The sequence below is a fragment of the Amblyraja radiata genome, chromosome 5, assembly GCF_010909765.2.
Source record: "Amblyraja radiata isolate CabotCenter1 chromosome 5, sAmbRad1.1.pri, whole genome shotgun sequence".
In the NCBI taxonomy this organism is placed as follows: Eukaryota; Metazoa; Chordata; class Chondrichthyes; order Rajiformes; family Rajidae; genus Amblyraja; species Amblyraja radiata.
Genome location: NC_045960.1, coordinates 86648731 through 86654730, shown reverse-complemented (window position 1 = coordinate 86654730; position 6000 = coordinate 86648731).

The following is a 6000-nucleotide window of genomic DNA, read 5'->3' as shown; positions in this document are numbered from 1 at the left end:
AACCTATAATGCTGCAGCGGTCTATCTTAATCTCCACATCGCCGTCTATATCTCTCGTTTCCCTAATCAGTCTGAGGAAGGGTCTCGATCCGAAACGTCACCCATTCTTTCTCTCCAGGGATGCTGCCTGTCCCGCTGAGTTACTCCAGCTTTTTGTGTCTATCTTCAGTATAAACCAGCATCTGCAATTCCTTCCTACACACTCCATCTGCTATCTGGTTACTTTTGTCCTGGCCTATCGATTGTACTAATGTATATCTTAATTGTACTCAATGTATAGTGTGGATAGCACAGAAGATCAAGTTTTTGACTAATAAAAAATACAAAAATAAACAAGACTTTTTAAAAAATGTATTAATTGCTGATGATTGATTTTCTGTGATTTGAGAGTGAATGTGGAGAGAGCATGATGCAGGGTTATTTTATTTCAGCAGTTTGGATTAAGAGTAGATTTAATATAGCCGGAGAGGACTCCTGATGTACAAGGAGAACATATTTTGAGATAAATCATCCTCATATCTGCCACATTTCTCTAGAAACTGCCCGAGGCCAGAATAATCTGGTAAGGAATGCCCATCTTTGTCACGGTACCTGCAGCATTAAAGTGATTTAGTTTAAGACTCAACAAAAAGCCACGGTGAAATCATCCAGCCATTCATACCTTCCCCTGCAGCCCAGACGACAGATGCTATTGTCAGGTAAGCGTGGCCAAATATCCAATTTCCTGAATCAGTGCAGCACAGCAGGTCACGTTTGACTTCTTTAAGTAACAAGAATCCAACCCACTGCAGACAGTTCTCAGGTTACCTTCACACAATGACAACGTCCCACAGTGAACTGTGCTTTAACCATATGTTGGTGGTTAGTGACAGCATGTATTGCTACCCCACACACGTGCCTGAAAATACAGATTCCTGATCATGTTTGTTCCAGTGCCCAAGCTCCTTTTATTTCTCCTTAAGAAGCAGACCAATCAGGCAAACTTTGATTGCTCACAGTGTGTTAGAGAACTCTGCCTGGCGAGTACCTTTGAAATGCAATTATTATTGCAATATAATGCATCCAAAATGATTTGTATGTCATACAAAATGCAGCCGCCCATGGCATATTCCCTCCACCACCACGATAACGACAAGATAATCTGACTGTTGGAGTGACTTTGCTTTTTGTATACATATTGCCCAGGCCTCTGCAGAAAACTCAGCCTGATTTGTTTGGCAACAGAGCCTTGTGTTCTTGAACATGCAGCGCAGAGGGTACGGTATATCTCAGTTAAACTGATTTTGAATACTAAATGGAAGTATTATTGCCAGATCATACAAGAGTCATGAGAGTCATGTGTTTAATTGTTATATGTACTGACAACAGAAAAATGAAACATTGCAGATGGACACAAAAAAGCTGGAGTAACTTATCGAGTCAGGCAGCATTTCTGGAGAAACGGAATAAGCAACATTTTGGGTTGAGTCATATCTTAAAGGGCCTGTCCCACTTTCACGACCTAATTCATGATCTTTTTTACTCGTGGACATTTTTCATCAGGCTAGAAAAACGCCCCGACCTACTTGATGCCACAAGCAGCTACAACTAGCATCACGACCTCCTACAACCTCGTGACGACCATGCTGCGAGTGTGAGTCAAGGGCAAACTCGGCAGAGGTCGTGAATTAGGTCGTGAAAGTGGGACAGGCCCTTAAGGATGAAACACTGTACTTTAACATTTCTTGATATTTCGATTTTACCAGCGACTACTTTTCCTCCAGATAGTCTCATCAGGAAAGCTACATCTTCCACAGAAACACAGTGAATTAAGCAACAGATGGCTTGAACCCTTCATACTTTCATGGTGATTTGAGACTTTCCATCTAATTGCCTTATATCCACCCTAGATCAAGTACTATTTAGTGTCCACAGTGAACATACCTCCATATGTAATGCTTTCTTAGACAGGACCAATGACCGGAATGTTTAATGTAACCATATTCAAAGGAATAATTTAAAGCATCTTTGCGATTATATAAACAAAGCGATACATGTACCATTGCAATTTTCAAATGAAATCCAATTTACAAAGGGAACCGTAAATGGACAAAATGCTTACTAGTATTTCACAAGCTTTCCTTTACCACGTTGACAAAAGATACGAGCTACCTTCGCCAGTTGAATACTGAGTTATTATAGCATTTTGTGTCTATCTTCGATATAAACCAGCATCTACAGTTCCTTCCTACACAAAGTCTAATGGAGCTGTGTACACAACTACTTCAGCCATTCAATCACTTCAAATATCACTAATACTGTTGTATCTTGCCGACATGGTGCATCTGTAAGTGTACTGATTATAACTCATCCCTCACTGCACGACTGAGAGAATAATTAGTTGGGCATGGAGACAGGGAACTGCAGATGCCTGTTTATGAAAAAATACACAAGGTACTGGAGTAACTTCGCGGGTCAGGGCGCATGACATGCTGAGTTACTCAAATTAATACATTTATAAATAAATGGCACATAAATTTACTGCCACTTTACTTTCATTCCAACAGCAGCTACAATTCATTTGTTGTAAAGCAAACAGAACAATATAAGTGGCGCTATATCCACAAATATCAGGACATGAGTCGAGAGATGATGGAAACTTGAGAAAAACACACATAGTTAAATTTAGTTTAGAGATACAGCAATCCCACATGCCTCGTGAACTCCTCTACGCAGTTCTGTCACAGTATCAATGGAACCCAGGCGCCCAAATTAATGGTTGAAAGACTGTATCAAGGACCACTTCCAGCAAGCAGGCCTAGCCCCAATAGAACTGGAAACCCGTGCCAGTGACAAGATTGGCTGGCGTACAACCCCACTAGGAAGGCGGTCAGCAGTTTCGAAGACAATTGCCGAAGACGACTCGTTAGTGTGAGAAACAGGAGGAAGGTTGCAGCCCTATATCCCCCCCCATAGTGGCCTTCATGAGCCCCCCCCCCCCCCGCCCGTATGTGTGGCTCGTGCATAGGACTCGTGAACCACACGCGATCCCAAAAGAAATGAGACTGAACATCGTCGTCTATGACGGGTCACCACCTCCAGATATACAGCGTGGAAACAGGCCCTACAGCCCACTGGGTCTGCACCGACCAGAAATCCCCGAACATTTCTATCCTGCACACTAGGGACAATTTACAGAAGCCACTAACCTGCAAACCAACATGTCTCTTGAGCATGGAAGGAAACTTGAGCAGCCAGATAATATCCACTTGGGACACAGAGACAACACCTGTAGTCAGGATCGAACCCAGGTCTCTGGCGCTGTGAGGCAGCAACTCTACTGCTGCGCCACTGCTGAAGGAATTCCCCAGGTAGGCAGCATCTGGGGTAAGAATGGGTAGACGACATTTCGGGTTGGGAAGGCTCTTCCTCTCTATTTTATTCCTTCATATTTCCACATTGCCCTCTCCAATCCACGACAAGCCTCTTGCTTCTTGACCCAAGTCTATCACAATGGCATCAACATATATAAACTCCGGCAAAGCCAAACTTAGTTAAGCAGTATTGCACCCTGTTCTTTCTCCATTTTGTGTCATCATCGAACCACAAGAGGGAGTCGAACAATAAAGTCACAACTCAAATCCACGAACTGAATTTTACACAAATCCAGTGAACTCCTCACATGGAGCCGCATCTTTGATGACAAAGTTGTCTTCTCAAACACAGTTCATTTTACTGCTTCAAAAGCACACCTCGCCATCAGCACTTCACTCAGATTCCATGTTTGACAGTGATGGGGACAAAGACAGGCCACCCGAAGGTATGGCCACCTCAGTTACAGACATTCGCCTTTACTGTATTCCCCAAGCACGAGTTATGGCATGATATTCACTCATGGAATTTGTGTGAAAAGCATATGTAAATAAATTAAATTCCATTCCTTCTCCCCAGACGTGCTGCCTGTCTTGCTGAGTTACTCCAGCATTCTGTGTCTATTCTTTTCCACTCATGTTTCTCTGCGCAATGACATGGCTTTGCATTACAGGCTTTTTTTTAAGGAGAACCCCCCCCCCTTGACCCTGGGGTCATCTGCAATACTGTATTTTATTTTAAACTTTAAGTTCCCATCCTCTCTACAGTGGGATTTATGTTAATCTCTTTCAGGGGTGATGCTTCGCTTCTCATCATTGATGCGGTTCTCAGCCAGTATCTCTTGAATACCTTAGTACTCGTGCTCAAAACTTGATCCCCTTTCACCAGTCTTCTTGTGGTATTTAGTCTAGCACATTACTGCTCTCCCCAGCTCTGCTTTGAAAACTGTACATCCTCCACTCTTCCCCCAGTTCTGAGGAAGGGTCATCATTAACTAGTTGCAAATGGCCTTAATGTTAACTGGTTTCTCTCTCTCTCCACAAATGCGGCTAGGCTGGCTGAGTTCTTTCAGCACTTCTGTTTTTGTTGCCGAATGACAGTTGTTTTTTCATCGCATCGAAAATATTCTCGTCGATCTAAGTCCCACCAGATTTCACTCGCTTATCACCAGGTGACTTACATTGGCTTTCAGAAACAACACAGTTGAAGTTTTCATTCATGTGCATACATGATCGCTGTGCCACCTCCACATCCCCCATCTCCTCAGTCGAAACTAATCGATACAGCACAGATTTCCTTCGCCCTTCCATAATCTTCCCATGCCCCACCAACTCCAATCCTGTCATTGCCAGTCACAACTTCCATGAATCTGAAGAAGGGTCTCAACCCAAAATGTCACTCATTCCTTTAATCCAGAGATGCTGCTTGTCCTGCTGAGTTACTCCAGCATTTTGTGTCTATCTTCACTACCCAAGCATAAGGTTTTGGAATTCCTCTTTGCCATCGACTCAGAAATATTTATATATAAATGGCATCCAAATGCAAATAGTTTTGTTCTTTATGATAGATGAGTATTTCTTGATTAGTACAGATATCAGAGGTTATGGGGAGAAGGCAGGAGAATGAGGTTAGGAGGGAGAGATAGATCAGCCCTGATTGAATGGCAGAGTACACTTGATGGACCGAATGGCCTAATTTTTAGTTTAGTTTAGAGATACAGCGTGGAGACAGGCCTTTCGGCCACAGAGACTGCTTCGACCAGCGATCCCGCACATTAACGCTATCCTACACACACTGGGGACAATTTACACATACACCAAGCCAATTAACCTACAAACCTGTACGTCTTTGGAGTGTGGGAGGAAACCGAAGATCTCGGAGAAAACCCATGCAGTCATGGGGAGAACGTACAAACTCCGTACAGACAGCACCCGTAGTCAGGATCGAACCCGGGCTCCGGTGCCGCAAGCGCTGTAAGGCAGCAACTCTACTGCTGCGCCACCGTGCTTCCCCTTATTCTACTCCTATTCCTTATGACCTTGTGATCATTTATAATGATCTAAAGCATTAATCATATAACAATTACAGCACGGAAAACAGGCCATCTCAGCCCTTCAAGTCCGTGCCGAACACTTATTTTCCCCTAGTCCCATCTACCTGCACACAGACCATAACCCTCCATTCCTTTCCCTTCCATATACCTATCCAATTTATTTTTTAATGATAAAATCGAACCTGCCTCCACAACTTCCACTGGAAGCTCATTCCACACCGCTACCACTCACTGAGTAAAGAAATTCCCCCTCATGTTACCCCTAAACATCTGACCCTTAATTCTTAAGTCATGTCCTCTTGTTTGAATATTCCCTACTCTCAATGGGAAAAGCTTATCCACGTCAACTCTGTCTATCCCTCTCATCATTTTAAAGACCTCTATCAAGTCCCCCCTTAATCTTCTGCGCTCCAAAGAATATAAACCTAACTTGTTCAACCTTTCTCTGTAACTTAGTTGCTGAAACCCAGGCAACATTCTAGTAAATCTCATTGTGGCTCAAATGATTGGATTACACAATATGTTCAAATTATGTACATGTTTTTGGTAGCTGAGATGGCAGAAAATGTTGAATGTCAGGATCTGCATTCTTCATT